Source organism: Patiria miniata, unplaced genomic scaffold (genome assembly GCF_015706575.1).
Source record: "Patiria miniata isolate m_02_andy unplaced genomic scaffold, ASM1570657v1 HiC_scaffold_16, whole genome shotgun sequence".
In the NCBI taxonomy this organism is placed as follows: Eukaryota; Metazoa; Echinodermata; class Asteroidea; order Valvatida; family Asterinidae; genus Patiria; species Patiria miniata.
The window spans coordinates 15152147-15160592 of record NW_024037054.1 but is presented as its reverse complement, the minus strand read 5'-3'; positions in this window follow the sequence as shown (position 1 = coordinate 15160592).

The window sequence follows — 8446 nt, the reverse complement described above, 5'->3', positions numbered from 1 at the left end:
GTGTAATATGCAATGTTTTTATCCATAAAGTGCGTTCTTGTGTCCCATTTGACTTTGTTTTCAAAATTGTGTATTTCTTAGATTGCGCCATGAATAATGGTAATCATAATTATCAACGTTAATTGATAGTTTGAACTAATTTTTGTTTCGCTATTATGGTCACATTATGCAAATCAATTTCAACAAGTAGACTCTTTTGTTTCGTTTTCCCGGCTATGCATAGTTTATTATTCGGATTAACTGTTTCTAATATTGTTGATGTACCCTAAAGTGGCGCGGCCCCTAACGTGGCGCACTTTGATTTTTCGCCTGTAGCGCCTAGCTAGAGCAAAAGTTTTAACTGAAATTTCACAGAAAGCGAAATTTCATCAAGTTCTAAACACTCCCGTTCATAAATTGCGAGTTTATTTACCCGCTACAAAGTTAAAAGAAAACTTTATTTTGGCGTGATTTTCCGATTTTATTATCAAGTGCAAAGTGAAACCTTTGAAAATGCCCCCAAAAATAAGAAAATAGTTTTCTGACAAACATCTGCCTGGGTATGTAAGTAGAAATAATAATGATTTATCAGAATTGATCAAGTTTACAGAAATTCTTAAATGTTAATTTGGAATTTTCCGAGATTTATTTAAGTGCGCCACGTTAGGGAACACTCCGCCAATTTGTGCCCAATTTCCGGACGCCACCGTTTTTTTAATTTCGGCTTAAATTTTATGAAACCGAAATAGTTCACGGAGGTTAAATAGCAAGCATTAATAAGGTAAAAGTACCAGTATTTTACTGCATGAATTTGAGGTTTGTCAACAAAGAGGTTTGGCAACACTACACGAGGAAATTTGGGTAAGCTTCGAAGTGCGCCACGTTAGGGAACACGACTATATTCAAATTCGTCCATTAATATCGATGAAGTGCTCTTAATTTGTTTAATTTCGTCTCAAGTTTGGCCGACAATTCATTCAGTTCAAGCAAATTCAAACAATGACTGGAGCACACGACCGGGGAATTCCATTTCGCACGACTCGTCTATGATGCCAAACCTTGTTATCATCTGAAATCAAATTCGGCGATAATTGATTGATATAAGACGAATTCGATCTGTGAATGCTGCCATTCGGCAACAATTTGGACGATTCGATCCGTATATTAACCCGGTGACTAGGCCGCTTTTCCGCAACATCTCAAATTCGAGCCTCTATTAAAATATGTTCGCCGTTTCCAAACAGTATTTTTATTTTAATTTATTTGGTGGGAAATAAAGCTTGTGAAATAATATTGACAAGGCAAACAAAAATAGTGCGTTCTCATCCCAAATTCTAGAAAATGTACAGGTGAAGGAAACGTAAAAGACCAGAAATAACTGGGTATAGGAAACTAAAAATGATGATCACTGAACACGTCATCTTTTCATTTTCTTTTCATTTTTTGGGTGGGTTTGACCAGTGACTTTTCGAGATATACTCACCCAAAGAAGACGACCGCTATTTTTGCCCAAAGCCAAAAAGTATAGCCATCTTAAAAACCGATCCCTCCGCAACATGACAAAATAGCGCCACTTTCGAGCCCCATGGCTCTCAGAAATCTCTATTAGAACATCATATTTTGAGGGCCGGTTTAATTTTTATTCATGAGCTCGGCGGATGTTTTTTGGCCTATTTGCCGGTGTGCACCCACAGACGGCAAATAGGTTGCAGACCCCAATGATAATACCCCCACTTCAGAAAGTCCGAGATAAAATTACTCACAACTCGGCAAGGTTTTGGAGACACACATAAAATTGAAGCTTATAACATCATCTTTCATTTTCTTTTTCAATTTTGCTTCTGGTAATCTGATGACTTTTAGGAAAAATTTTGTCATCATGGTTTGAAAAACGGTGCCTACACTCCATTGGGAAATAGAATTAGGGCACCAATTTCTTTCAAATTTCACTGAAACACAAGCTCACAGTCCTGTACACGGCTTCCACCCATGTTTTTTTTTAACAAACCCTCAAGTTCGTGGCCCACAATATGCTCACATGAAGAATTTTAGGGCATGCAGATCGTGATTTGGCCGGCGTATAGGCAATTTTAGACCGATTTACTGGCCTGCAACCTCAGAATGCACACACCGGTAAATAATCCATCTGCTGAGCTCATGAGTAAAAGTTATACCATACGGCCCTCAAAATAGTCTAGGCCTATTAGGCCAAAAAAGTCTCCGGTTTCTGGTATGGAGCTTGCCAAAAAGTGGTGCGGCGACGCGGCTTTTTTTTTTTTACCTGATTTTTTGGCTTCAAATGTCGGCTGATGACTGCAAATGGTGCCCGACTAAACTTAGTGCAACTATATGGGAGTCCAGAGAGGCCACATATAGCTTATTCTCGACCATATTCCAATCTAAAAACACGTTGAAATTGTGCAGCAGCAGGATTCCAGTCAAACCAGTGAGTTTGGCGGTTTTGAGAAATCATCTTTTTTATTTCATTGAAAAAAAAAACTTTTTCATTTTGCCGACGCGCATGGCTGCGGCGACGCGCGCGCATACCAGAAACCGGAGACTTTTTTTTTGTTGGCCTTAGAGAGTTCCGAGAGGCCTTGAAGAGATGGCAATGTAACCTCTGGCCCGGAATAGGGGCTTCCAATTCTGAGCATTTTTATGCAATTGGGCTCGAAAGTGGTGCTATTTTTGCCATGTTGTGGAGGGATCGTTTTTCAAGATGACTACTTTTCCGCTTTGGGGAAATAGGGGTCGTCTTCTTTGGGTGAGAATCTCGAAAAGTCAATTGGTCAAACCACCAAGAAAATGAAAAGAAAATGAAAGATGACATGTTGATTATCACTTTTCTGTGCAGCAAACAGTTCAGGGAAGTCAAAAATAGTCGTCTAGAATTTTCTTCGTTTTAATAACCAAAACAAATACTTTAAAAAGACACTTCCTTGGCAAGCAGGAAAATTCAGATTTTTTTGTGGGGCACTGGGAATTTGTGGGGGCCACTCCCCCCCCCCCCCGCCACTGCTCCATAACCATTCAGTGTTATGGAAATTGGGTCTAGGAACTAGATATGAGATTTCAGAAGTTCCTCGATGTCCGCCAACCCATAAACATTTTAACCTACATTAGGCCAAAAAAAAAAAGTCTCCGGTTTCTGGTATGCGCGCGCGTCGCCGTAGCCATGCGCGTCGGCAAAATGAAAAAGTTTTTTTTTATGAAAGATGATGTCTCAAAACCGCCAAACTCACTGGTTTGACCGGAATCCTGCTGCTGCACAATTTTAACGTGTTTTTAAATGGGGTTATGATCGAGAATAAGCTTTATGTGGCCTCTCTGGACTCCCATATATTTGCACTATAAGTTTAGTCGGGCACCATTTGCAGTCATCAGCGACATTTGAAGCAAAAAAGTCAGGTAAAAAAAAAAAAAAAAGGCCGCGTCGCCGCACCACTTTTTGGACAAGCTCCATACCAGAAACCGGAGACTTTTTTTGGCCTTATGTACTGAGGCCTTATACTTGTACACACCAAATGAAAAATAAACACACATCTATTAGGCAAACTGTATTTCTTCTGCAAAGTTTGCAGTTTTATTTTACCCAAGATATACACACTATCCATATACATACTAATTATCATCATTACAATTGGTGGATTTGTTTAAACTTAGTAGCAATTCTCCGTGATGACATTCACAAAGTACACTGTTTTCAAGTGAAATGCTCATGGGCATTTTACAGCAAAAGTATATACTACATTGCACACAGTATGCTGGCTTATACAGCTCCCATTGGTGGTTATGCATACAAAGCATGATGAACAATTTATGCATTTACCATTTGAAGGTCAAGTCTGTGAGTACATGTATACGACGATAAAGCAAACGCTCTTTCTGAGTTTTCGTGGTGCTCAGAAGATCTGGTGATGTTTTTTTTGGGTTTTTTTTTGGACAGCACACTTTGCCAGTCACCAAGAGACCTTTGCTTTCAATTTGGTGTTGCTACACCCCAACCATAGCACCATTCCAACTATGAACTCCGTGTGCCAACAAAAAAAGGGTGCATTTTCGCAACTTTTGAGAGCCCCGTGGACAGGACTCGTGCGTACTGTACTGGTTCGCGCACGAAGTACCCACGCCTTTCTGAATGTGCCAAAGCTAATAGCCACAGCGTCTTTGCGCGAGTGTTAGGCCTCGGCGTCACGTCTGCGCGCGAATACGTTCAAATTGGTCTCCCAGACTAATCCCCGCCCCAAATATCTCTGGATCATTCGAAATACACAGTGGATGGACTGAGAACCAGTCTATGTCTCCCCCAACTCTCTTTTTCTGGCCGTTGAAGGAGTACTTGTGCACAGAGCCCATAGCTAGCTGGGATAGTCCAGACTATTGTTGGGGATGTCTCAACCGTAGTTGGGACTGCCCCAACTATAGTTAGGACAGCTGCTGTAGTTGGACTAAAATAGTGTTGCATATGGAACCTTTGTTATTGAAGTAAGCAACCTTTGTTATTGAAGTAAGCAGCTTTTGCCAAAGTGCGTCAATGCATGTGTTGCTAAAAGACATGATTTGGGGAGAGGATGTCATCATTTAGGAAACACTCAATAAAATCACATCCTATGCAGTTCCCCCTTATCCATTTTGAATACAAATTTCATGCAGGGGTTTCACAATGAAACAAAAACACACGAAAATGTCCATGAATGGGGAAGACCGCACCTTCAAGTATACACTGGTCGCTTCACAAATTCCACTGGAAATATTTAGAGAAAAGAAAGTGGCCAAATTTCACTTTTTTTGAGTTGTAGCAATACATTTTTTTTTAAAACATGTAACAGTAGCCAAGGGCAGATCCAGGGGAACCCAATTTTTTTTCCCTAAAAAATAAAAATTGGTTAAAGAGGTCAGAAATTGCCTCAGATCACACCACAGAGCATCTAGAATCCAACAATTTTTCGGGCCCCTTGAGCGGGCCCGAACCCCTCACCGTAATTTTTTCAACCCACTTTTTGGGGGACCAACATTTTTTTTGGCTCCCCCCCCCCCAATTGTGTTCTGGATCCACCCTTGGCAATAGCAAGAGTTTGACTCAAGTCGACCACGAGCCAGTCACAAGAAAGACCCAAATAACAGGAAAGGTCATCACAGTTCATTCGAACAGTTCGACACAGAATGTTGACTTGTGACCGACTTGTGATGCACTCAGAGGGCTCAACTACAGCTCTGCAAAATAGGCTCCAGATTATGCTAATTGTACGGTCCTCATTTTTTTTAATGCAACAATCATGACATTTTTAAAAAGGCAACTCCAAGGCAAGACCTTCAGTTCAACTGCCACAACGTCATAAAGTTCAAGCCTCTAAAGTTGCTGAGTTTCAAAATGTACTTGTTCCCAAATGCATGGTGCAATACTTTTATGCGTTAATACTAGTACAATAGTTAAACATGCTTAAATAAAAATGCACAGTATATGAAAAATTATTGATAAATAAAAAAGAGGCTTACAGTGAAATACAAAATAGTAACATATCTACGATATTAATAAGGAAAATATAGCTATGGACAATTGCAGCCGGTTCGTATAAGGAGTCCAAACAAATGACAATGCTAAAGGAATAATGCAGAACAACCATCCCCTATCCAACCACACACACTCTCACAATTACTGGTTACTTTGTAAACATTTTATTTTATTTTAGCAATAGCAAGCTTAAATATTTCATCAATGCTGCAGTTGGTTTAACACCTTTACTGGTATTTTGTTGGAATCTTGAACCTCCCAAAAGCCAACCCTTATTAAAGGTGCTTTCCAGGCATGCAACTGGGAATTTAGAAAAACCGAGGCAAGTTCGAACCACACAAGACTTTGTACAGTATTTTTCAATTTGTAATGGCATTCATGAGAAATAAAAAAACGAGGAAATCAGCGGGTCCGAGGAAAAGTTGCATGCCTTGCTTTCCCCGTGCACTTCAAAATTTCAATTTAATAAATTTCACTCTGTGTTATTCCAACCAAGATACAAACAAGTGCGAGGGCATAATAAGCTTTGGCCGTCTTGCATGAAAGTCTTGCATGAAATCTATCAAAATGATCCCTGCCAACGCTTCAAAATGCGACGCCAATGGCAAATGTGGAGCACCATACTTTAGATTAATATCTAGATTTTGCAGTGGAATCCAGCGACAAAAATTAGAAGTTTTTCTGCGGTGGTGTCACGCTCACGCACGTGCTTCACCGTTCTTAAAGACGAGGCGCACTCTCACCCTCTTGCACAAAGCTGATGAAACTCGCTTCATAAAATGGGTCATGCCCTGTTTACATGATCCAAAATTCTGATTTACTTCCATTGGTAAACAACAGAGGTATTTAGGATCAAAAGTAGGACAAGTGTTTTTTGACACGTAGTATACCAATAGTCACGATATAAGAGTTTTGAAAAAGTTTTTATATGTCTGGCTATTTCATTGGATTGTGGCCCACATGGAAATCAACAGCATCTTCAAGCCTGAATTGAACTTTACTGACCCCCCACCATGACACCGATATCAGCATATCTGTAAAGTACTACATTTAGTTTCTATTTTAAGCTGCTTAAATACAAATTACATTCAATTGCTCTGTAAGATACTACATTTAAAGACAGAGTATCTGTTTAAAAAAGTACTGACCTTGAAAGTAAACATTGTAAGGTATCAAAATATTTCTGTTGGAAATCACACAATTAGTGTGTGACCCATCCAAACTTAAACTACTCTTTTTTTCCCCCCCCCCCTAATTCTAGTTCCGCACAAACCCTAACGTAAAAGATATAAAAGAGAAAAAAATCTGTACAAATGAAATTCTTAACCAAAGTGAAAATGGATGAATGGCAAGAACGACCACTGCGTGTATTCCCTTAAATGCCACCTTGGCAATGTCAGGCCGTCATCTCAAAAATTCAAATTCTTGTCAAGGCTGAGATCTGTTGTTGGATAACATCTTTACGAGAACCGTCTCACGGTAAACTGGTTGAAAAATGGATAGCTGACAAATTGCGAATAAAACACCAGAAAGTCGTAATTGAAATTGTAAACCCTGACTCAAGAAACAATCATTACAAATTCCAATCCATTCACATCTCGGGAATTTACTCACAATTCTGATCACTGCAAACTCCTGATGCGTCCTTCAACTGGCGAAGCCATTGTGCACGATATTGTACAAAGCAACTGCCCAGTGACGGGTTATCTGGACAACAGCAAGCACAATACGCTCCTGCCATTGAAGGGGACCTTCATGATAGAATTGATGGCGTGCCTGTTTGATGATCGTTCTGTATGATATTGTACCTTGTACTCGGTGTATCATAACTCCTGATTCACAGGATATAACTAAAACCACTGTAAATTGTACATGTTTGCATAACTTGCACTGTTTTTGCGGGCTGTGGAACTACAAATTAAGATCAGGAGCACCCTTTACGCAAACTGGACAGAGGAAGATGTTTCTCATGTTTCTGGAGTCAATATAATACAATCCAAAGCATTGACAAACCCTAACTCCCTAGCATGATTTACTAGGAACCATACCAATCCTGGCAAATTCCAACACCGTATGGAAAACTGCACACACATATTTCTGACTTTGATTCTGGAGGTGTGCCAACCCAATGTAAAAGACTGTCAGTTTAGGGGTACTGTACCCATCCTGACAGATTCCAACAAAACATGCCGTTGGGGTTTGATGGGTTGAGTTCTGTTAGGGTTAAGCACCATGTTACGGTAAGTTGTATGAGACATATTACAGTCTGTTAAGCTTGAGAGGGGACTTCATGTGACTTGTGCAGTTTACCCACACCGTTAATTACATGTACCGGTACATACTTATGTAAGTGTACATGTACATAGGCATATGTACATATTCCAAAATCATTCAAGTAATATCTGTATGCTATATCCTAAAATAAAACATTAAAAATACCTTACATATTTATGCAAAAAACAACCTTACAAATAAAATGAAAAAGCCTCTTCATGAATTCAATACCAAAAGTCCTCCTTTTTCAGCAAAAAAAAAAATATACACAGTATAAATTAAATCTATTAGTACTGCACATAACCTACCCATATACCTTGTTAGAGTTGTTAATGCAAATTAAACTGACCTAAATATGTGCACACCGTTACTGCAAACATACTTCAATTAATTAAACCGATATATAACAAGTCATCTTCCATTGATCAATTTCTCCACAACATAAGATTCCTCAAGCGGCTTTCAAAGTGACGAAGTTAAACAAGGGAATCAATATGTGCTTGGCTGGTTTTAAACAAGTACGTTTAAAACCAGCTGGAGAACTGGATGTGAATATGGCCAAATCACAGTAAATTTGTCGAATGTAATACAGGGTGAGTAAAGAAAAACTGTTGAGACCATTGTTTTAGAGAAGTTCTGCATGTAGCACTTTCAAAATCTAGGATATGAAAGCCCAATTTA